Genomic DNA, 24,472 nt, shown 5'->3' on the forward strand with positions numbered 1-24,472 from the left:
ATGATTCACCCTCTGATCCTCTCTGGGATTTTACTTTACATCTCAGGTAAAACAAAACTATAATTCTATTTAAAAGCATTATTACACTATTATACAGTCTGTTGTTAAAATTTTTTAAATGGTTTAACTTGAATTCTTTAAGCTATAATTATATACATTAACATCTATACATACAGTTTGTGAGTGTTTTATGTTTTTTCCTCTACATTTGTTCTTCTCTTCAGGTGTTAAAACACTGAAACTTAATATAGCAGTGAAATCTGGATCATCTGGTATTATTCCATGTGTGTATGATAAACAACATAAAGAAAACTGCAAATATTTGTGTGAAGGGGTCGAGTTTGGAGCTCTTGCAGTATATTGGCATATGCAAATGCAATAGGAAAATATTCCATCACTGATTATCCAGACCAGAGTATTTTTACAGTGCGATGGGACAGACTGGAGACCTCAGACTCTGGATATTACTGGTGCGCTGTGGAGATTGGTGGTTATGACACCGTAGACGCTGGTTATTATTTGTATCTGACGGTAAAATCAGGTAAAGAATATCTTTTCAAATTACCTTTGTTGTCTGAGAAACATGATAATGCATTTTATTAAAATAGAATGTAATATAATAATGAAATTATGTAGCTATAAGGAATGTTATAAATAATGAAATGGTTAGGAGAGTTGTTGTTGGGTTAGATATGATAGAATCATTTGTTTGGGAATCAGAAACTCTCGCAGCGCTGAATGGTTTACATTTGAGCTGGAGTCGAGCTATGCTTGTTGCGTTGTATGTTTTAACTAAGAAATAAAGTAATAAGTTACTTTTTTAGGTAATGTGTCGCAAACACAATATTGTAATGCATTACTTTCATAACTTTCCCCAACACTGCTCAAGTAGGTACTCTGAATAATTACTTTAAAAAAGTAAAAATAAAAGGCGCTAAAAAAGTTTTTTATATTTAGTATGAATGTCTGTTGTATTAGTGTAATCCAGACATTCGCCATGTTGTCATTATCATGTGACCTACCAGTGTCAACTGCATCACGTCACTATCATTTACAAATCCTCTCCCGTGGCCTCATGTGATAGTAAAGTGTCCAACGTATGTACACTTCAAGTAGTAGGTCAACCAGGTACTTTTAGTCTACTCTTTTATGGCTGAATCTCAAATGGCACCCTAAACCCTCACGGTCTTCCTCTGAGTCCACACTTTCGTGACGTAATGCCGCTTTGACTGCTGGGTAAAGTCCTCTGCGTAGCTCGCAAACTTGCGGGCTCCGCTGAAGTGCACGTTGAGGGCACATAGTGGCCGCAAAGGGGGCGTTTGTGAGCACCCTTCTGAAACCTAAAATGATAAATGGGACACCCTACGGTCTCGTGGACTTAACGGACATGCGCACACGGCAGCCAATGTAAGTCCACAAGACCAAAAGTGCATAGAAGTGTGCCATTTGGGATTCAGCCGCAGAGTACTGTGAATTCAGACACACATGCCCTGTCCAAATACCCACAATTGCAGTCTAGGCCACTTGAGCAGGTGCACGACAGGAACTAAGTGCACAACACGGTCCCATGTCTTAAAAATGCCCAAGTGCAGTGCCCTTAATGCACACTAAACCCACACTACCTTGAATACCACTTCAGGAGCGTATCCCATCATGAATTATGTTCGTAAACTCACATGCCCCGAAATCGATATCAAGGAAAATATATGACTGTAAGTTAAACTAATTATATATTACATAGTATTTGGTAGTTAAATATAAATTGTTGCTCATTTTATTGATGCAAAGATGAGTAGGCTGTGTGTATTTTGTATTTTGTACATCATTTGCAACTGCTGTTTATCACTTAAAGAAGCACCACAATTTTAAAATTGTGTCTTCTGTTAGTTACATAGCGACACTGAACAGACATTTAGAAGTGTATTTTAAACTGCAAAGTACTGAAAATAATAATTTTAAAAACAAAAGAAGCTGTAAATGCAAGACTGTTTGCAAGACTATAAGTGTGTCCCATCGGGTAATCAAAAGTTCTACACACATGCAGTCTTCATGTCCACTTGAACACTTGAGCCAAATACAGGAAATGTGTCATGTAAGCAGACAAGTGGTCAAGTGCAAAGACCACAAGTGTGGGTATTTGGATGGCAACCCTACTTCTTTTGTCACATACACCTACTGTTTTTCACCGACTATATAGTAGGGAAGTATGTGACTTCAGACCCAACCTCTGTTTTTGATGCACCAAAAACAAAGACTTTATATATAGAAAGATAGTGCAATCAAATAATTATAAATGGGAGAAAGTGCAACACGCAACATGACGGAATAAGTCCCGCCTTCTAAATAAAAGAGCCAATCACCAATTGGTAAAATCATCTTATCACTGCAGCTGCCGTTAAAAGCTTCTGAGACAAGCGTTTAGGACTGCATATGCGCATTGGCTGTTCCAGCCTGAAAAATAAACCTTTTTAATGCTATTTGAGCATAAGAAACCACATTTATGATACAGGTGTTGTCAGATCACATTGGTGATTTCAAATATGAAATTTAATTGTAAGCTTGGTGAACAGCTTTGGAGAATTTGATGTTTCCCCATTCAAAGAGATAGAAGCTGTATTTGCATGACTGAAATAGCTGCCCAAGAAGTGTTTCAGAGATGGCCGCTGAGTAAAATGACTTGCCTCACATGGGATTTTGACTACACTCTAAAAAAAACTGTAAAAAAACTAAACGAACTTACACAGTAAAATACCTTTTTCCTTATACCTTTGTCCCTTATACCATAAAACAGTTGTATTCTGGGTAATATTTGTTGTTTTAAGAAAAGAGGCCTATAGGCTACTTTTTTAAAAATGACAAATAATACTACCCAGAATATATTATAATATACAGAATGCATTGTAATATACAGAAATAATATACTGTAAAAACAATGCATTCTGGGTAATATTTGTTGTTTTCAAGAAAGTAGCCTATAGCCTACTTTCTCAAAAATGACAAATAATATTAATTACCCAGAATGTGTTATTTTTATGGTATATTACTGTTTCAATGGAAAACGGTATTTTACTGTGTAAATTTGTTTCGTTTTTTTTGCATTTATTTTTAGAGTGTAAACCATTTGGGAATCGGACAACATTGGCTGTGCTGTATGTTTTTAAGTTACTAAAAACCGACTCAGAGTCATTAGTTCAGGAGTTGGACTGGTTGTGTGTAGAAAAAAGCCTATTTCTTTAATGCACTAAAAAGAACCATCTTATAAGAATCATTCGTTCTGGATTGGATTACTCAGTTCGGTGATTCATGTATTAAAAAAAAAAAGGGAGTTCAGCGGTATCAGTGCAAGAGAAGCTTTTTGAATTCAAAAATGTTAAATTATTTTATTTTAAATTTAGCCGCTGGATTGATGGACAAAACTTGCTGTCTTTTTGACTGTTTAAACGAGGTAAAAACAGTTTTTGTGGTGCATTTCCTTTACTTTGTGTTTTATGTGGTTTTCTACTTCAGTAGATACCTGTTTAGATTTAACAAAATATTTCATTCAAATTTTTGCTATCTGTTTTCAGCTCCTGATGTGTCTGTGGTGAGCAGCAGCGTATCTGGACATGAAGGTGGTAATGTCAGTGTTTCTACAGTTCTGGATATCAGAATCAGCACAAACAGTGGTGCAGATATAAAGATAAGGGCTGTTACACAGTGGGGAGGACTGACACATCAGTGATGATCAGTGATGATGATGGGAGAAGATCCTTCACTGTGCTGATGACTGGACTGAGACTCAGTGATTCTGGATGGTACTTGTGCTCTGTAGGAGATCTGCAGGTTCCTGTTCAGCTCATTGTCAATGAACCCAAACTTGGTAAGATCACAAATCAATTCAGCTATACAAATTGTGACGCTCTTAAAGGGGACCTAATGTCCTTTTTACAAGATGCAAAGTTATGTCAAAAACACAAACAGTTCACATAAACACAGTGAGTTATGTCTGTGAACGTGAACAGCAAGTATAGAAATCGCAAGTGTATATTAGATCTTTGTATTAAAGTGAAAGCAGAGTAATATACAGTACATACTACTGTGTGCTGTTAATATGAATCAAACAACACAATAAAAACAGAAAATCACTCCCTGCTCTTGACTGAATTAACTTTAGTAGCTTTAGTAAGAATACACGTCTTGAATGTTGCTGTTAAATGCTCTGGCAAGGAAATAAACATGCAGACTGTGTACAGCTCACTGAGGGCGGAGTCTATGCTAATAGGGCAGAATCTGTTTTGCATCCGAGGTTCCCTTTAATGCTCTAAAACTAACCTCATATTTTTCTCCTTTCAAGCAGTGACAAACCGCCCAACAACTACACCATCTGACTCTGAGACAGACATGTAGGTGACATTTTTGACCACTTAAAACAGTGGTTCCCAAACTTTTGTGTGGCATACCGTCTGACATCCTTCTGCGTACCCCCTCTCTTCCACTTAGACTGCAGTCACACCTTTTCCATAAGGGACAATATTTGCTCCCTTAAATTGATTTCCCAGTGCATTTTTACCTTTATTAATATCTTTATGAAATAATTATTAATGTCTATATGTGAGAGAATGAGTTGGGCTAATTAAGCTTATTATCTGTAAATATTAGTTTGATTCTGTACTTTAACAAATGACTTTCATTTACTGTTCGTTCTTTTTCGTATTATTACAATAAATGGCCTTCAACAAAGGCCACAAAACCACCATAAAGGTTTTATGAAAACTGACTGTATTCTAACTCTACTGAAGCCAAATAATCTTTTTATTTCAGTAACATTGGATGTCTTGGCATTCTTGAGGAAAGAAGTGCATAGAGACGAGTGACAAGTACATTGTTTCTTCTTTTGTGTTTCACGTATAACATATTTGTCTTTCTCTTTTTACATTGTTTTGCAGGTCCACAACACAGTCATCTGCCAACAGAAATCCTACAAGTCTGAATAAAATAGTAAACAGTAAGGAACAGCTGAACTGGGTTGATCAGATTAAATATTTTTAATGTTTAATAAGGTATTATGAAATGTAATCTGTACAATCATTTATCCATCAGAAAAGATAATGTAATACTCTGGAGTAAATCGTTGTTTAGCTGCTCCTCATACTATGGAACAAAATTTCAGCCACATATGAAAAAAAAAAAATCATGCTTTAGTAAATCATAATTATGACATAAAAGCAGTAGCAAACTGTGATTTTCAAACCGTGGCCCTTTCACCACAAAAAGTAAACTCAGCCTAAAATCAGCCTAACATACTGTGTCCTCTTCTATAATACTGCATGTTACCTTTGAAAATAAATGAACATTAGCAACAGATACTTCCACATCATCAGTGAACAGCAACTGTGGCATTTTGGAATCCACAATTTTGGAATTAAATTTACAGACTGACCAGTAATTCTTCAAAATAACTGTTTTCTCAAGTACAGCTTAACATAAATAATAGTGATGGGGAGTCGACTCCTAATAGCCCTAGAGTCAGAGTGGACTATACAGCAAAGGAATCAACTCTCATCTCAAACATGTGAAGTTTCCGGCAGATTAAACATTGTATGCCTGAGTTACAACAACTTCCTGTTTCGTGGTGTTAATCGCATACTTTAGCACTTAGCCAAGTGTTGCATGTGTTTAATGTGTTTCTAGCATGTTTGGTACTTCATGGCATATTTAAATGTGTTTCAGGGAGTGAATGAAAGTGTAAAGCATGCCATTTCCTGTTGTTAACAGGTGGCTCTATGACTAACTGAATATTGTCATGTAGATGACGTCTTTAGGTCAGGACTCTTATCAAACATGTGAAGTTGGGGCAGGTTGGACATTGTATGCCTGACTTACAACAACTTGCTGTTTCATGGCGAAAACTCAGACTTTGTCAGGCCGCCACGGACACGCCCTTCAATGAAAACTCAAGATCTTTGCAATTTAACATCGCTAAGGCCTTTATATTAGACTGACCAAATGTGATGTTATTCTGGTTAAACCTCTGGGAGGAGTTTGTTAAAGTACAACATCTGAAAATGGCAAAACTTTTGCAGAGAAAATTCAAAATATCTGACTTCCTGTTGGGTTTTCAGATCTTTCTCCCAGGGACTTTTTTGTAGGTATTGGGCTGTTACATGTGTTTACTGAATTCCATACTTGTACGTGAAAAATAGCGCAAAGGGCGCTTAATTGAAATTTTCTAGGTGGCGCTATCGAGCCATTTTGCCACACCTAATTCTGAAACCCATATCAGACGTAAATTTTCACCACTTCTGACGCATATGCAAAGTTTCATGAGTTTTCGAGCATGTATATGTAGGCCCTCAAAAATGTGCTTCATTTCGGAGAAGAACAATAGACCGAGCAACTACAATAGGCTCCTCACACCATCGGTGCATGGGCCCTAATAACACAAAGTGAAAATAAAGTGGCATTTTGGGGTTACAGAAACAACAGTTATCATGGTAAATACACAATACTAATATGAACTGTTAATGAAACACAAACTGCTCCTGATGAATAGAATGAACATTGCATGCTAATCCTTACCAGCGAACACACAAAGTACCAGTCATGTTGTATTTTGGTAATTTCATCACTTACTAATTGACGACAGAACTACGGAGTCAGCTCGTAATTTCTTTTGGGCTTATTTATATGAAGTGATATACAGCGCATTTACGTGTGCAATTGAAGACGCGTGCAATTGCTACGATCACAGTATAATGGCTGCCAGGGCAAGAAAGTTCATTTTACTGACATATAGTCTGACAACATCTACTGTTTGTTCACTGTTGATCTCTTGAAGCTCATTTGGCACCCTTTTCCACGCTCGTTTGACTTGTGCCTGGCGCTCAGTATGAAGTTGGAATGCGTGCCTGACAATGCTCCCGTTTGTTGTGGTCATAATGAGATAGTTCTGCGTCTAAATAAACGCAATTCTTGTCGAGAAAAAAAACAGAGAGAGACAGAAACAGCAGTTGTCAGCAGGATGGCCAAGCAGGCCAATGATGACCACTGCTACTCCCTATAGCTCCGCCCCTGGCTTTCATCCATTGGTATCTCTTAATTGCTGTGGTTTCAAAAGCTTTGGCTTTCTGCACAAAATTAAGCTCTGGTGTAGGTCTTCCTTTGCCAGTTAACTCCAGATTTTCTTTAAAAGTAAATTTCGAAAATGGTGTGGATAATAAATTACCAAATGATGTCCGCCTCATTAGTGTTGCTTGTGGTTTCCATAGGGAACAGTGTTTTTGTTGTTGTTTTTCTGATTGAGTTTCCCACAATGGGTGGAATGTGTCACAAACTTAGTAATAACAAGCCCCACCCATTAAAGGGGACTATATGATTGGTCAATTTTCCTGTATTTTAAAATTAGTCTCTGCCTGACTTGCTATGGCTTGTCCCTCTGTAATTTCACAGCTGGACCACCAATATGGAGAAAACGGACATCTACACAACACAAACTGAACTGGCAGATTTCCTCAAAGGGATTTAGAAGTTTATTGTCCTCTCTGAGGGCCTTTAGGGCCCTGATGGTTCCCCTGAATTTATGACATACAAAGACATATTTGTGACAAAAGTTCTAAATTACGAGGTGAAAAGTCAAAATTATGACATAAAAAGCTGAAATTCTGAAAAAAAAAATAATAATAAATCAAAAATTCAAAGTAAAAGTAATTAAAAAGTCAAGATTATGAGATAGTACCAAGTCATTATGAGATAATATATGAGATATTTTTATGACAAAAATTGAAATTAGGTTTCCATAACAAACAGCTTCTTTCATTAATGATAACATGAAACTAAGAAACTTGTTTCTCTGTTTCTGTTTTTGGCAGTAGTTATGACTACAGCCTCAATACCTGAAACACACATGTAAGTGTGAACATTGTTATTCAGTCATTCATAGTAACCGATACCAAACTGTTACATGTCACTATAAATAATGCTATTTTTAATTGCAGATATAAAACCAAGCCATCTCTAATAGCGGCCACAGAGACTAATACAGAAATACGCAGCCAGGATGAGCAAAACAATTATTTAAGGCATGTAAATGGGCTTTTGCTTTAACAGATGAACTTGCTATGCATTAAAAGTAAGTATAGTTCTGCATGATAAATACAAATATGTCTCCATCACTCTAGGCATGATGGGATTCTGCTCATGAGTCTTGTAGCGATGCTCGTGCTGTTGCTGCTTGTTTCTCTTGTTGTAATAGTAACCTGGAGACTGAGAAAGAAGCCGGGTGAGTTTTCTCTTACTTCTGGAGAACTGACAGTATATTATTGTAATTCATTTAACAAATAAAGGGTTTTTTAAGAGTGTCCATGAAAAATATTGTTATTTAATCTTCATATTTCACTCTGACAGAGAGGGGTCACATTAGAGAAGAAGAACATTTCAACAGCACCAGTAATGCAGTGAGTATTTTACATACTGAAGGAATTCAGAAATCTTCAGAAATAATCTAATCTGTGTTTGTTTGATGCAGACTCCCTCTGAAAACCAGATGACATCCAGCAGTTCAGCAGCTGCTACTGTAAGTCATCAGTCCTGTCTGTAGACATTTACTGAGAAGCTGATTGCAAATTAATGATCATCAAATGTGTTTATTCACAGTCTTCTGCCTCAGTGGATGACAGTTCAGTGTTATACAGTTCTGTGATCTTTAATAAGGCAGTAAGTGTCATCTTTGAATGGTCTGAATGTGTCACACAGTCTGTTTGTCCAGTTCAAAAGAGAAACTTGATTGTAAATGATCACACTTTTTTGCATTTCCGTCATGTGACACAGAAATTACACGCTAATGGTTGTGAAACTGACTTGAGATTCTTACCGCTGATCGTGTTTATTCACAGAGTTTATCATCAGTGGATCCAGAGGGTCATGTGATCTACAGCTCTGTGAAGAAACCTCGCAAGACTGTGAGTTTATAACATACACACACTTCTCCTTCTTAATAATATTTATGAGCAATTGAAAGTAAATCATTGTAAATTAGTAATAATTAATTATAATTCTATTTCTACCAGTTCAGTTTTAGTTAGTGTAAACCTGTTAACTGTCACCCTCCTTTTTGAACATAGACATGAATATGCTATCCAAACTTAATGGTTGTAATTCATTAATGGTTTGGAATAAGATTATTGCTGCTGAAAAAAATAAAGTACAAAAAGTTTTGATTGTAAAATAGTGCAGTAAATTTGTAATACAAAACATGACACCACCCATTAGGGGGAGGAGCCTGATAAAAGGATTTAAAGGGATACCCAAAAATGAAAATTCTGTCATCAATAGATAGAAATGCAATGCCCGATTTGAACCAGATGAATACTCAGGGTTTAAGCTTTTGAATTATACCCAATTTATAATGATTAATAAAAATATGTGATATACTGTAATAGGCAATAAAAATGAGCACCAAGCATCCCACTGGTGGGACACTGACAGTTAACAGGTTGTATATAGCTAAAAAATGTAAATGTGTCAGTGTTGTTGTTGTTGCATTATATAGTTGAAATAAAATGAATAATTCCAGTCTTGCATAGAAGTGCATTTCATTTCTCTGCATCTTACAGGCACATTAGAGTGGATTCTTGACCAAATGGAGGACAAAGACGACACATCAACACTTTAGAAAGAGCTGAAACCTTCATGTTTCTTTTCATGCAAGTCCAAATTAGGCCTTCATAAAGTGTAGGGTTACATAAATGCAGTTTTGCTAGTTGTAATTAAATTACTGTTCATTAAAAACATGTTATTTTACTTTGCATTTATTTTTTGTTTGTTTTGTTTGTTTTTAATTAATTTTAATTGCACAATTAGGACATTACATTCTCTGCATTAAAGGGTTAGTTCACCCAACACTTTGTTCATCTTCGGAACACAAATTAAGATATTTTTGATAAAAAAAAATGTACACTTTCAGTGCCCAGAAAGCTACTAAAAACATATTTACAACAGTTCAACCTTAATATTATAAAGCGACAAGAATACTTTTTGTGCGCCAAATAAAACAAAATAACAACTTTTCAATAATATCTTATTGATGGGCGATTTCAAAACACTGCTTCGAATCTTCTGTTTTCAATCAGTGGTTCGGAGCACCAAAGTCACGTGACTTTGGCAAGCGATCCGAAACAAAAGCTTTGTAAAGCTTCGTCAAAATTTTTTTGAATTCAGCCATCACTAAATAGTGTTAAATAAAGTCATTATTTAGATATTTTTTTGGCAAAAAGGAAATTTCACAAATGGACTATGCAACCTATCACGGTACCACTCTTGAATTCACTGAGTGACCCATTCTTTCATAAATGTTTGTAGAAGCAGTCTGCATGCCTAGGTGCTTGATTTTATACACCTGTGGCCATGGAAGTGATTGGAACACCTGAATTCAATGATTTGGAGAGGGCGTCCCAATACTTTTGGCAATATAGTGTATGTTTTTAGTACCTTTCTAGGCACTGGAAATGTTAATTAACTTGCTGGCAATAGAGGCCTCAGTGAGCCATTGGATTTCATCAAAAATATCTTAATTTGAGTTCCGAAGATGAACGAATGTCTTACGGGTGTACAACATGAGATTGAGTAATAAATGACATTGTTTTCTTTTTTGGGTGAACAAACCCTTTAAGTTACTCATTTAAGACACATTTGTCCTGTATGTAAAAACCCATAAGACAAACGAAGATCATTTTAATGAAATCTGAGTGCTTTCTGTCGCTCCACTGACAGCTACACAACTACCACTTTGAAGTCCCAGAAAGGTAGTAAAGACATCATTAAAGTAATCCATGTGACTCCAGTGGTTTAACCTCAGTTTTATGAATTGACATGAATGGTGCTTTGTTTGCAAAAAAAACCCAAACATAATTTGCCACTTTATTTACAAAATATCTTGTCGCTTCATAAAAGTGAGGTTAAACGACTCACATGGATTATTTTTATGATGTTTTCGTTACTACCTCTCTGGGGCTTGTTGCATTATGGTAGTTGTGTAGGCTGTCTATGGAGGAACAGAAAGCTCACAGATTTCATTAAAAAGATCTTCATTTGTGTTTCGAACATGAATGAAAGTCTTACAGGTTTGGAATGACATGAGTAATTAATGACAGAATTTTCTTCTTCTTTTTTTTTTTTTTTGGTGTACTAACCCAATTAATATATGTAGCTAACTAACTAATTTACCTGCCATTAAATGCTGTAGTAACCAGCACCAGTTCTCTGTAATCTCTGGCAATTATGCATACATTAAACTGGATAAATGGTCTTGTTTGTATCATATGATGTATTTATATTATTACAGACCAGCCAAGTTTATCAAATTAGTGATGATTTTTAGTCTGTATATACTTGTAATTCAGGGATTACTTAAGTGTTTTGTTCTACTCTTCTGTAGATTTGATTTCTGTCAAATTTAGTCTGTTGAGTCTCTGTCTCCCTCTTGTGGTGCTGTTTGGGACCCACAGACTTCTAATGGGCTAATGATGTGGGTTGAGATAATTAGTGGAGGCAGGTGTTTCAGGTTAATGAGAAGCCTTAAATCCCTCAGATTGTGGCGTTCCGGGAAGGAGAAGGAGTGGTTGAAGAGATTTGCTGTGGTTAGTTGACATGTACTTTGTGTGACTGTTGAGAGAATGATTGTAATTTTGTTGGATGAGTGGGATGGTGTGTTGGCTAAATAAATAAATAAATATTTGGTTTGAAAAACAAATACGGAGAAAAAAAGCTTCCCTTTAGGCTTTATTTCTTTTATTTTCAGAGTAAGTGAAGGAGGGCTCTAAGAGTTACGCATCTTTTGACTCCAGAAACCACTAGGACCAGTGTTATATATTTTGTTCACTTGAGTACGTACAATATCCCAAATGTTTCCAACTATTTGTAAATCGTGACAAAATTGCAATTTTAATCCAAGGCTCCGGGACGTGTGAGGAGTCCGCCTGTCAATTGCGTCATACCCGCATTAATTACCCTCGGTTTCCGGTTTTATTTTGTAGAAACCATGGAAACACCAAAGACGCTTTAATATATTACACGTTTTAATAGACAAGGGAACAACTGTCTTGATATATTTATAGACAGAAAAGTAATTGTTGTTATATAGCTCAACATGTTTAGTCTTATTGTTTAAATCTAATTTTCTTGATTTTTTTTTTTTTTTTTTTTTGGCGATCGAGTACCATGCTTTACCATGCCTCAGAGAAAAACACTATTTTGTGAAGTAGCTAACATAGCATAATCGGATGCAGCTTTATTTTTAGTAACAGTAATACAGAATTTTCTCCATCATACAATACGTTTTAAAATGAATTGCATGCCATTTATCAACACAAGCCATCCAGCATTTAATATGATATTCTAAAATCAATCTATCTTACTGCAGTGTGTAACACTGTCTCACAGCAGTCGCCGAGCGAACGCAGAGAGTAACGTTATAACATTTCAACACACTCAGATGTACACTCAGAGCTGTGTTACCTCATACTCATGACCAGAAAAGCGGAAGCGGCGCCGGCGACTGTGTCATAATAAAAGTCCCGCTGCTCGCGGAGTGTGTTGCGCAATCGCTCCAGCGGCCTCGTTCAGCTCCCACAACACTCGGTCCTGCTCTGCTTCATACTACATAATGTTAATAATCACATCCATGATCATGATTTCTTCCCGTGTCCTATCCCGGCTCTTTTGCACCGTCCGTTGAGGTGAAGACCACATGTCCCAAGATCCCGTGCTCAAACTTGGCATAACCAACCAAAGCACAAACTGTTAAAGCTTCGCCCTCTTTTGAAAAATGGGCAGGGAGCAGCATCACAAAAATATTTTTGCTCACACCCAGATAGAAGCAAATTTGTCAAGCTATAATAAATTATCTGTGGGGTATTTTTAGCTGAAACTTCAAAGACACATTCTGGTGAGAATTCAGAGACTTATATTACCTTTTCATGATGGGCCACACATTTTCAATAAGAGACGGATCTGGATTGCAGACAGACCACTAAATCACATCCCTTCTACAGTTTAGAGTGTCTAAGAAAGCACTCTGATATAGCGTGTGCAGAATGAGGCCTGACATTGTCTTGCTTTCTTAGGAAATATGTATATATTTCTCAGTAGGCCTATATGTAAAATCCATACAGTATAATCCTAATATACGCCTTCACATCAATGGAACCTTCACACATGTGCAAGTCAGCCATGACCAGTGGTGTGTTTAGGTTATTGGGGGCCGTAAGCAAATCTCTAGGAGGGGGCCCTGGGATCACGTTCCCCGGGGTTTATCAGCTGGCAATTTTCAATGCACATTTAAGAGTGCAGGTTGCAACTATTATTAATAATAATGGAAGGATTAGGCTTATCAGTATGTCACAATATCACCCTTGTGTTTGGACTGTTTGTTTTCTGTTTTGCATCATTTCCTGCCAGTCTTGTCATCATAGTTATGCATTTTGATTCACAAGCTTGCAATTCGATTCAGTATCAGTTATTTTGGATATACTGTAGCCTATATCAGGTACAGACAGTACATGGCAAATTTTCTCAAAAAAAAAAAAAAATCTCTCAACTAATGCTGTAAAATATATGTGGATCAGTTGGTACTACATGAATATTTTAGGTTAAAATTAACTTATTTGTATACAAACTTAAATTAAGGATTTTTTTTTATATAATATATCACAAGCCTACTAACTTTAAAATTATTTCTACTCCAATTTGTTTTTTTGAAATATAAACATTTAAAGGTGCCCAAGAATGCTTTTTCACAAGATGTAATATAAGTCTAAGGTGTCCCCTGAATGTGTCTGTGAAGTTTCAGCTCAAAATACTCCATAGATTTTTTTTAATTAATTTTTTAACTGCCTATTTTGGGGCGTCATTAACTATGCACTGATTTTTTCAGTGCGGCGCCCCTTTAATTCACGTGCTCCCTCTCACACGAGCTCTCGATTATATTACAGCACATTTACAAAGTTCACACAGCTAATATAACCCTCAAATGGATCTTTACAAGATGTTCGTCATGCATGCTGTATGCATGCTTCGAATTATGTGAGTAAAGTATTTATTTTGATGTTTATATTTGATTCTCTATGAGTTTGAGGCTGTGCTCCGTGGCTAACGGCTAATGCTACACTGTTGGAGAGATTTATAAAGAATGAAGTTGTGTTTATGAATTATACAGACTGCAAGTGTTTAAAAATGAAAATAGCGACGGCTCTTGTCTCTGTGAATACAGTAATAAATGATGGTAACTTTAACCACATTTAACAGTACATTAGCAACATGCTAACGAAACATTTAGATAGACAATTTACAAATATCACTAAAAATATCATGCTATCATGGATCATGTCAGTTATTATTGCTCCATCTGCCATTTTCGCTGTTGTTCTTGCTTACCTAGTCTGTTGATTCACCTGTGCAGATCCAGACGTTACTGGCTGCCCTTGTCTAATGCCTTTCATAATGTTGGGAACATGGGCTGGCATATGCAAATATTGGGGCGTACACCCCGACTGTTACGTAACAGTCGGTGTTATGTTGAGATCCGTGTGTTTTCCGGAAGTCTTTTAAACAAATGAGATTTACATAAGAAAGAGAAAGCAATGGAGTTTAAAACTCAATGTATGTCTTTTCCATGTACTGAACTCTTGTTATTCAACTATGCCGAGGTAAATTCAAATTTTGAATCTAGGGCACCTTTAAAAGGTGGCTTTCGACTTGATGGATTTGTTCAAACATGCATTATATAACTTATTGATTTAGGCTACATTAAAAATAATTAATATGTAGTATGGTGCATATATTAAGCTAAATGCTCCTCTCTAGAGTTAATTTTTCTAGTTGACTAACGAGTTAATGGTCATGATGAATATGTTTGTTCTGAGGTAAATGTGATATTACGTTTGTTTATTACAAGATATTTTATGGACTTTGGTAAGTTGTTCTGTATCTTTTAACATACCTTTAGTTCATTCATGTTTATTTCGCGCTGTAACTGGTATTAAAGCAGAGGTTCAGTTCACGTGCTCGTCAGGCTGCCCCTTCTCTTGAACTGAGGCGTTACAATCTGTCACGGCACATTAAAGAGCACCAAGTCCGTATTCTCGTGTTTTTTTAAACTGGGTATATGCAAATCCTTGACCTTTCCTATTGGGAATATGGCATATACTGCGTATCACGTAGACCACACCACCGTGAGGTCCCCGTCGGGAGAAATCACGGGGGCCTCCCAAGCCGCGGGGCCCCACGCAATTGCGTGCTTTGCGTGGTGGGTAAACACGCTACTGGCCATGACATTTGCACTGATGCACCCCTGTACTATGACAGATGTTTGCTTACCTGTCGCTGACGAAAGTCTTTGGGACAGAGCTCAATGCCCGTTTTTCCCAAAACTAACTGAAACCATTTTTTGACCATCTGAGATGAGCCCGGGCCCAGAGAACTCAGCAGCATCTCTGCACTGCATTGATGAAGAGCTTTCTCCTTGGGTAACAGAGAATCAAGTTGCGTTTCTTGATGTAGCAGCAGACTGTATTAAGTGACAACGGTTTTCCAAAGTACTCCTGAGCACATGTGCCTGTTTTTAACACAGCAGCATGATGGTTCGAAGGGCTCAAAGGTCACTCACATTAAACAGAGGTTTCCTGCCTCTTTTCACAATATTACGTACAGTAGATGGCGAAAGACCTAAATACTTTGCGATCTTGCATTGAGAAATGTGATTTTTCAATTGTTTGACTATTCTCTCATGAAATTTGGCACATAGTGATAAGCCATGACCCATCTTTGCTTGCAAAACCAAGTCTTTGGTGAATGTTCCTTTTATACCCAATCATGAGCCTCGCCTATTACCAATTCACCTGCTGTTTAACTGCGGTTAATCTTTACACTTTTATTTCACATCTATCCCAATGTTTTTGGAGTGTGGTGCAGCCATCAAAATCATAATTTGTTTATATTTACAAAATACAATGAATTTGGCCAGTGGAAACTTTTCTTTTTTTCATACTTTTGTCAGTTAAATAAAGGTTGTTTTTGAGGTGATTTTATTGCATTTAACAAAATGTCCCAGCTTTTCTGGAAGTGGGGTTGTATATTTTTGCACATATTTCTTTAGTGCTGTACTGTAAGTTCGCTTCAGCTCTTTACTTTGATCTAAACCTTTTCAAGTGCATTTTTAACTAACATTTAAAAATACTTGTGTCATCTTTAGAGCAGTTAAAGTGTGTATGCGCGTGTGCTCGTGTGTGTGTGCGCACAGGATTTGTCTGACTTCAGTTGCATCAGTGAGTACAGAAACAGGAACGGCTCATTATCAGAAGCAGGAAGTCAAATGTTCATTTCAGGTTCTGTCTTTTACTCACTCTGACGGTCACATGGCTCTTCCTCCGATGCTCTTTGGTGTATTACTTTACATTGCAGGTAAGACACAGAAATTACATTCTACCCTTAAAACAGGCTTTTATGTTTTTTTGTTTGTTTGTTTGTTTTTTAAATAAAATACCTTGTTCTCCTGTTGTTTCTTTATATTCTTTGATTGATCTCACTTCCTAAAGACAGCAGGGTAAGCAAGTAGTACTTCATGTATATTTAAATATACTGTATATGTATGTGTATATATAAAAAGTATAATCTTCAGGGCTGTGGCAGTTCAGTTTATATCCTGCTGTGTAAGACTTGAACACAAAGGAAATATTGTATGTTTTAATTTCACATAATTAAGTTTTCAACAATATTTTCAAAATATACTTTTAGTACACTTCCATAATGTACTTGAAGTGCTCTAAAAAAATATACTATACTATATAATATTCTAAAAAAATCTTTAGTACTTCTTCAGATAATCTAAAGAACATCTAAGTGTACTCAACTGTGCTATTTTGAGACACCATGAAATACGAACTAAAATGTGCTTTTAACATACTATCATCTGTATTAAAAAAATGTATTTAGTTACCACTTGTAGTACACTTGAATCAATCTTTCATAAACTTTTAAATATACTCATCAGACATAGAAAATACACTTATGAATTATTTAAAATATAAGAATATTATATGATAAATATATGTTTTTATAATGTATTGCCCACATAATTTTATGTAAGCAATAAGGTACGAGAGGCTGTGCTGTATTGTGAATAAGTAACGGCTGAAGGGCGTTGTTGCCTGCAACCCCTTCAGCTGTGACTTATTTACAATACAGCACTCGAGTACCTTATTGCTTTTATAAAACAGTTACCACACAATACAAATATTAAAGCCAGAAATATGTATCAATGCAACTTTAATTAGTAAACTTTTTCTAAAAGCCTTCCTTCCGCTGCAAAAAATAGTCCCTGACCGTGAACAGTAACAGAAGCTACATTATTACACCATTAGATGGCGGCAAAGACTGTCTTTATGAGTGTGTCAGTCAGTAGCGAAGACTTTTACATTGAAAAGACTGAATTGTTATGAACACAGAACAAGACGCAACTGAAAAATGCTTTGACTAGCTCTGTCCACTCACAGTTTTAGACACGCACTCGCGAACTTCCCTACACACTTCCCCTCGGGGGAATCCCTGCCGCCATTTTGAAGTGCGTTCCCTTCGTGAAGTGGACGAGGGAAGTTTACATGGACAGACCCTTCCCTCGATTTAACCGAGGACAGTCTACTTCACATGACACTTCAGGCAGCTCCATAACACAATGGAACACGATTATGACGTCACCGCATTCGCGTTTAATTTACCCTACCACAAACAATTCTATGACATATTAATTATTTTTTAAAACACATTATATACATATAGAACTGTATAAACAAATTTGTAAGGGGAAAAAATAAATAATAAATCAGCTCCATTGCGGACCAAGTGATCAAGGGCTTAACGTTCCATTGCCCATTGCAAATCCGCCAGAAGTGGGCACTCGTGCAACGTAAGCTGACGTTCCGAGTCACAACCGAGGGAAGTTACGAGGGAAGGGCATTTAAAAACCGAACTGGAACGCAGCCTAGCTCTGTCAGTCATAAAACCCCTTAAATGTTAAAAGGACAGTAATACATCGGACTTTAAACAATTTTTTATTATGAACAAAGGACTACCTGAAGGAAATTGCAATTGAATGAGGTAATAAACTCGCTCATACTCTTTCTCACAACACTCTTCTACATAATACAGTAAGCTTAATGAACAATATCAATTGAGAACATACAGTTTACGTTGCTAAGAGTGGTTGCTAAGGGTGTTGTGTAGTGATACACAGAACCGTTGGGTGAAGCGGTCATAGCCGTGTTTTATTGTGAATAACACACAGCTTTTGACCAATCAGAACCAAGGACAGGAACTAACCATTTTATAAACATTAAATAATTCATTTCAAATGTATTGTAACTATGTTAATATTCCCTTTAAATGATATACTTAACTAAATGTTAATGGTGTCTTTAAATATTGTTATGTGAAATAAGGAGGATTCAATAGTGAAAGCAGCAAATATCAGTTTATTAAGAAAAATAGCAGCAGGAAAGATAGCAAGGGTCAGACGTTGAGGGTGCAGATGGCAAAGTATTTCTTGGTAGCACAGAGACTGCAATGGGCAAACCAGTCCTCCAACAGGTAATCCAAAAGTATCCAGAACAGGAACAAGAGACGCAGACACCATGACTAACACTGCACAAATACACCAACCATCTGACAACACAGGGCAAAAAGCACAGACATTAAATAGCGGCACTGAAGAACCACAGCTGATGCTGATCAGCTCATCAGCAGCAACACACACTCACAGAGAGACTGAACCAGTGAACTAGTGAACCCGCAAACCGTGACAAGTACAATCAAGTACACTATCCCCCGGTTTCACAGAGAAGGCTTAAGCTAGTCCTAGACTAAAATGCATGTTTGAGCTTTTTTAACTGAAAGCAACTTGCACTAAAATATCTTAAAATATGTCACTGCCATTGTTTTGTCTCAAGATGCACATGTTTTTTCTAGGGTGTGTTTATAAAAGCTACTTAAATACCCTAATTGAAATCAGGCTTAATTTTATATATATATATATATATATATATATATATATATATATATATATATAATCTTTTAAAAAATTAAGCCCTGTCTGTGAAACTAGCCCTTTTAGTATGTCATTAGAAGCACTTTTTTCCCACTTTAAAATATAGAAAATATAGCACTTTAAGTACTTTATGCTAAAAGTATACTTACTGTTAAATTGTACATTTTAGTACACATTTAGCATGCATGTTTTATTTCTCATGAAAATCCATTAAAATAGAACTTAGTGACAGTATATATAAAAATCACTAAAATTTTATGTAAAGCGTTCATAGCACACTTTTACGTAATGCACTAATAAAACACTTCTCTATACTTTGTTTACTATTTAAGTGTTAGTGCTAATTAGTGCATTTATATTAAGTGTACTTAAGTACCACAGTTGGGAAAATGTACTTATAACTACATTAGTAATATATTTTTAATTAAATCAATTTAATTTAAACTTAGGATTACTGTATAAGTCTACTAAGATTTAAGTAATTTTTAAAGCATTCAATGCACACTTTTAAGAAATACACTAATAAAACTCTGTATATTTTTGCGGTAGTATACTTTATTTCAATGCACTAAAAATCAATTTAAGTATTAGTTGCATTTAGTATACGTTTTCAAGTGCACAGAACTACAACTGAACTAGAAATATACTTTTAATAGTGTTTTACAATTTTATTTAGTACAAAAAATAAGACTGTACTACAAATGTACTTGCTTGTATTTAAGTTTTTTTTTTTTTTTTATGCATTCAGGTATACTTTTTTTCCACCTGGGACCAATAGATAAAAGTCAGATCAGTTTGTAAAACTGATTTTTGACATATACGGAAAAAAATGTGTTCTGTAAATATACCTGTAATACAGTACGATTATGAAATGACAACATTAAAGTAAATCTGAAATTAAAACATATATCATAAAAAGAAAGTTATTAACACAAATGTAACGTTTCATTTAATTTACTCTTTATCTCATTATTCCTAAAACCACCATTCCTCAGACTATAACTGAACACACTAATTTTGCCAATGTGTGTTTGTGTCTACAGGAACTCTGAGCAAGAAGACATTAGATCATGTAACTGTGAGAGAAGGAGAAACTGTTACAATCCCGTGTCTGTATGACAGTCAGTATAAACTGAACCCAAAATACTGGTGTAGAGGGTCACCTTGGATTTCTTGCACAATCACAGCCCGTGCAAACGATACAGGGAAATGGACAATATCTGATTATCCAGAACAGAATATTTTTACTGTGAAACTCAGCAATCTAACATCCTCAGACTCTGGAAATTACTGGTGTGCTGTGGAGATCGGCACTTATACAAAACCAGATGACAAAAAACATTTGTATTTAACTGTTAAACAAGGTAAACAAGGTCCATTTTTTACTTTTCCTCTGTGTAATATGTGTTTTTACCTGTTTAGATTTAACACAATATTTAATTCAAACTTTTGTTGCTGTCTGTGTGTTCAGCTCCTGATGTGTCTGTGGTGAGCAGCAGTGTATCTGGACATGAAGGTGGTAATGTCAGTGTCCAGTGTTTCTACAGTTCTGGATATCAGAATAAACTCAAACAGTGGTGCAGAATTAAAGATAAGGGCTGTTACACAGTGGGGAGGACTGACACATCCCAGAATCCATCAGTCCAGATCAGTGATGATGTTAGGAGAAGATCTTTCACTGTGCTGATGACTGGACTGAGACTCAGTGATTCTGGATGGTTCTTCTGCTCAGTAGGAGAGCTGCAGGTTCCTGTTCAACTCTTTGTTAAGAGGGACAATAAATATAACAATACAAGTAAGTCATTTATTTCAGTTATCTTGTAAAAAAGTATTTAATTGACATGATGCATTTATTTATATCTGTGTGTAATTTCTAAATTGTATTTTATTTCATTGTTTTATTATATCAAAATAATAAAAATATTTATAAATATTAAATTACATTCTATAATTACTAAATATTATACATATATATATATATATATATATATATATATATATAAACAATAAATATATAACCCATATAACCCATAAAAGTTCCCACTGTATCCCTATATATTGACATGTGTAACTGCATCTGTGTATTAAACATTACATCAAACAACATGTTTTTATCATATGTAACTGATGTTTTGTTTTTTGTCCTCCAAACTCAGCTGAAAGTGATAAAAGCTCTGATGATGCTGATCCTTCTTCGTAAGTTAATCTCTGAAAGCTGAATTAATCACTAAGAATGTCAGACAATGATTTCACTGTAGTTAGAGGTGGAAAGATTTTGCTGCCTACAGATTTAAAAATGGACTTTTCTTTATTACGTTATTGTCATTTTAAACCCAAAATGACTCTATTTCTAACAGCTCTATAAGTGAAAACCACCAAACAAGTAATGATACAGAGGTTACCTCATCTGAACACAGGGACGGGATTTTTCTGCTGCTCTGGACTGCTGTGCCGCTACTTCTGCTTCTGATGCTGGTTTTGGTGATCTGGAGGATTATACAAAAACGCAGTCAGTTCAACATTTGCCTATTCAATTCAGAGCAATATTTCACTGCTAATGCCTCAAATCCAATTTCACAGGATTTATTGCACTGTCGCATTACCTTTGGTGAAAACTCATATTTTAGTCTCCTTGAATATCCCTTATGTTTTTTCATTTGTAAAAACTTTTATAGGTTGAATGTGGTTTTTATGATATGATTCTTCCTGTTTTAATATAATTCTTCCTGTTTTAAGATTTGCCCACACAAGGACAAGACGTCTGCTCTGAGGTGTGTTTAGGCCTTAAAATATCTACAGATCAGACATACACCATCTAACACTGCAACATGACCTTAAATTCATACCATCTGAATAATCTTACAAAGTTTTGTTTGCGCTCCTCTTGTACAGACAGAAGGTCCTGTGACGTATGACACAGTGGTCTTCAAGAAAGGAAAGGACAATGAACAAAACCAGGTCTCCAATGTAAGCATTAATACATTGCTGGTATGCATATACTGTATGCATATATGTAAAACTGATATAATCTATTTATGGCCAAGCAGTGGAAGTGCATAATCTCAATGCTTTTAATCACTGGCTTATTGAAATTCATCTCACTCCATCTTGTGTTTTATTAAATCATTCTCAGAGCCGTCCTCCTGACCAAGATGAAGTGATCTACAGCGCTGTGAAACATCACTAATAACAGATGATCTCTGACACACTGGCGATTCACATTATGCATATTACAATCTCAAGCAATAGCATCTTTGTCTGTTTTACATCATGTAACTTTTCCTTTAAAGCCACAAAGGACGTGAGAAAGAAAAAGAGGAACTTTCAGCAGATGTTTTAAAATGTGTTGTTTGCAGTTTTTGCAGGTCATGGTTTGGTCAGATTTATCGTTTTACTATTGAGAGTTTTGCCACAACTGCAAACTGCAAGTGTGAAAGTGTCACCTAGGCCTATTTATAAGCATGTGTTTGCAGAGGTACATTTTCTTCTGCTTTTCTACTTTTATTCTTACTCGACGTGAGAAGTAAAACTGAAACATATCATGACCACATCAGAGAGCAACACAATCCGTTCCGTAAGATTTGTAACACCACTTCAGAAAAACCTGAAAAAATCCACTCACTTGAAATCTGGTTACTCTGTATTTGGCTTTGCAATAAGGGTTTTTTTTTTTTTTTTTAGCTGCTAAATATTTTAGCATTATTACTGTTGATTGTGTAAAAACATGTTAAAACATTTTCTCCTTTTCCAGATTAATATTTGCTGTAAGCCATTTGTAGGTTGATTTTCTAAAAAACTGTATGTGAAATGCATGAGAAGTATTTCGATCTGTACATCAAGACATATTTTGCTTAAGAAATAATGGCATTGAAATGTAGGCTATGTATCATGTTAACAACCCTGTATCACATGAAATACGTTCTGAGGAAACTATTTTGCAAATCGCAATTACGTTACATGCCAACATATAAGCAGTGCTATTACGTTGGTCCTTAACCTAATAAAGCCAATTTATTGCAGTGCTATTACGTTTGTCCTGAACATAATACATCCAAAGCAGGTTTCTTTTCACACGTAGCAGCTAATGCTGTTCATTTTGTTTTAATTATTTACTCCCTTTTTTCTGATCGGGCTACAAAATATTATTTATGCCAGGGGGAGTCAAATGGCGGCACCCAGATAATTTTTATCTGGCCCTCCAACTGGTTTTTGATGTTTAAAACCGCTCGCAATCTGATATCAAAGTCCCCGCAAAGGTTTAGCGTTTTCAGCGGTGAGTTTAACGTTGTTGCAAAGATTTTTCTGATCTCGCCAGAATAATGTGAAACTGCTACGTTTTGGTTGCTATGAACAATATTTTATTTTCTGCATCAAAATAAGGTTTGATTACATTTTAAGCAAAAAATATATATTATTTATTTTCATAATATTCATTCAGTGAATGTACATAATCACTCGCTTGCGCGTTGTTGCAAAGATTTATCTGATCTAGCCAGAATAATGTGAAACTGCTACGTTTTGGTTGCTATGAACAATATTTTGAGTTAGTTTCTGCATAAAAATAAGGTTTGATTACATTTTTAGCGAGAAATATATATTCTATTTTCATAATATTCACTCAGTGAATGTCAACCCGTTCTCACTCCTGACCGTTCTCACGCTGAAGAAGTCTCCTTCAGAACACATCGCGATATTTGGCATCAGTTCGCGTGTGCTGGATGTTGGTAAGTAGTCGTAAATACGCTGTTCTAATGTTTGATATAATGTCTTTTCTGTTTGCAGATATTAATCAGATTAACGTTAGCTCCCTCATGTTCAGTCACTGCATTATATCTGTCACCTCCGCTAAGGTTTTGCTTTTCATTGTTTTCTATATTAAATACTAAACTAGGGTGATTAAACACTGTCACGTGACGTGCAATATATTGCACAATATATATAACATATTCATATCAGGTTCAAAGTAGTACAAGTGTAGTTTCAAAATGGTATTTGTTGTAGAAGCACGGTAAAAAACAACACTTACCATGGTTTTTACCACAGTATTGGTAGTTTTAATGTGATTTTTGTTGTAAATACAGAGTAACCACAACACTTATCATGCTTTTAATGCCTAATAATGTTAAATCCAAAAACTGTAAGGTCAATAAGAACTTCTTTCCTATATATATTTATATATAAACCTATATATTATAAATAATGATATTTTCTTTTCTCTTGTTTTAGCTGAAAAGACAAAAAGGGCCTTTCGGAAATGGATGAAGGAGACAGAAAGCTGCAAAGGCAAATAATTGCAATGGTATGTATGTGTTGCTTTTAACCCTTTATCAAACATTTTATCAAGCATTTGTTAAATAGTCTCACAGTAAATTAAAATTAAAGTCAAATCCTGTACATATTTAT

The 24,472-nt window shown here is 35.6% G+C and overlaps 1 protein-coding gene and 1 pseudogene across 1 annotated transcript in view; both read left to right on the forward strand.

The window, feature by feature from the left end:
• On the forward strand, positions 1–23,094 carry LOC125243225 (annotated as a pseudogene).
• LOC125243169 (gastrula zinc finger protein XlCGF57.1-like) overlaps positions 1–24,472 on the forward strand; it is a 132,833-nt gene that overhangs the window by 26,525 nt on the left and 81,836 nt on the right. The window lies entirely within an intron of this gene.

Source organism: Megalobrama amblycephala, linkage group LG1 (assembly GCF_018812025.1).
Source record: "Megalobrama amblycephala isolate DHTTF-2021 linkage group LG1, ASM1881202v1, whole genome shotgun sequence".
NCBI classification, from domain to species: domain Eukaryota; kingdom Metazoa; phylum Chordata; class Actinopteri; order Cypriniformes; family Xenocyprididae; genus Megalobrama; species Megalobrama amblycephala.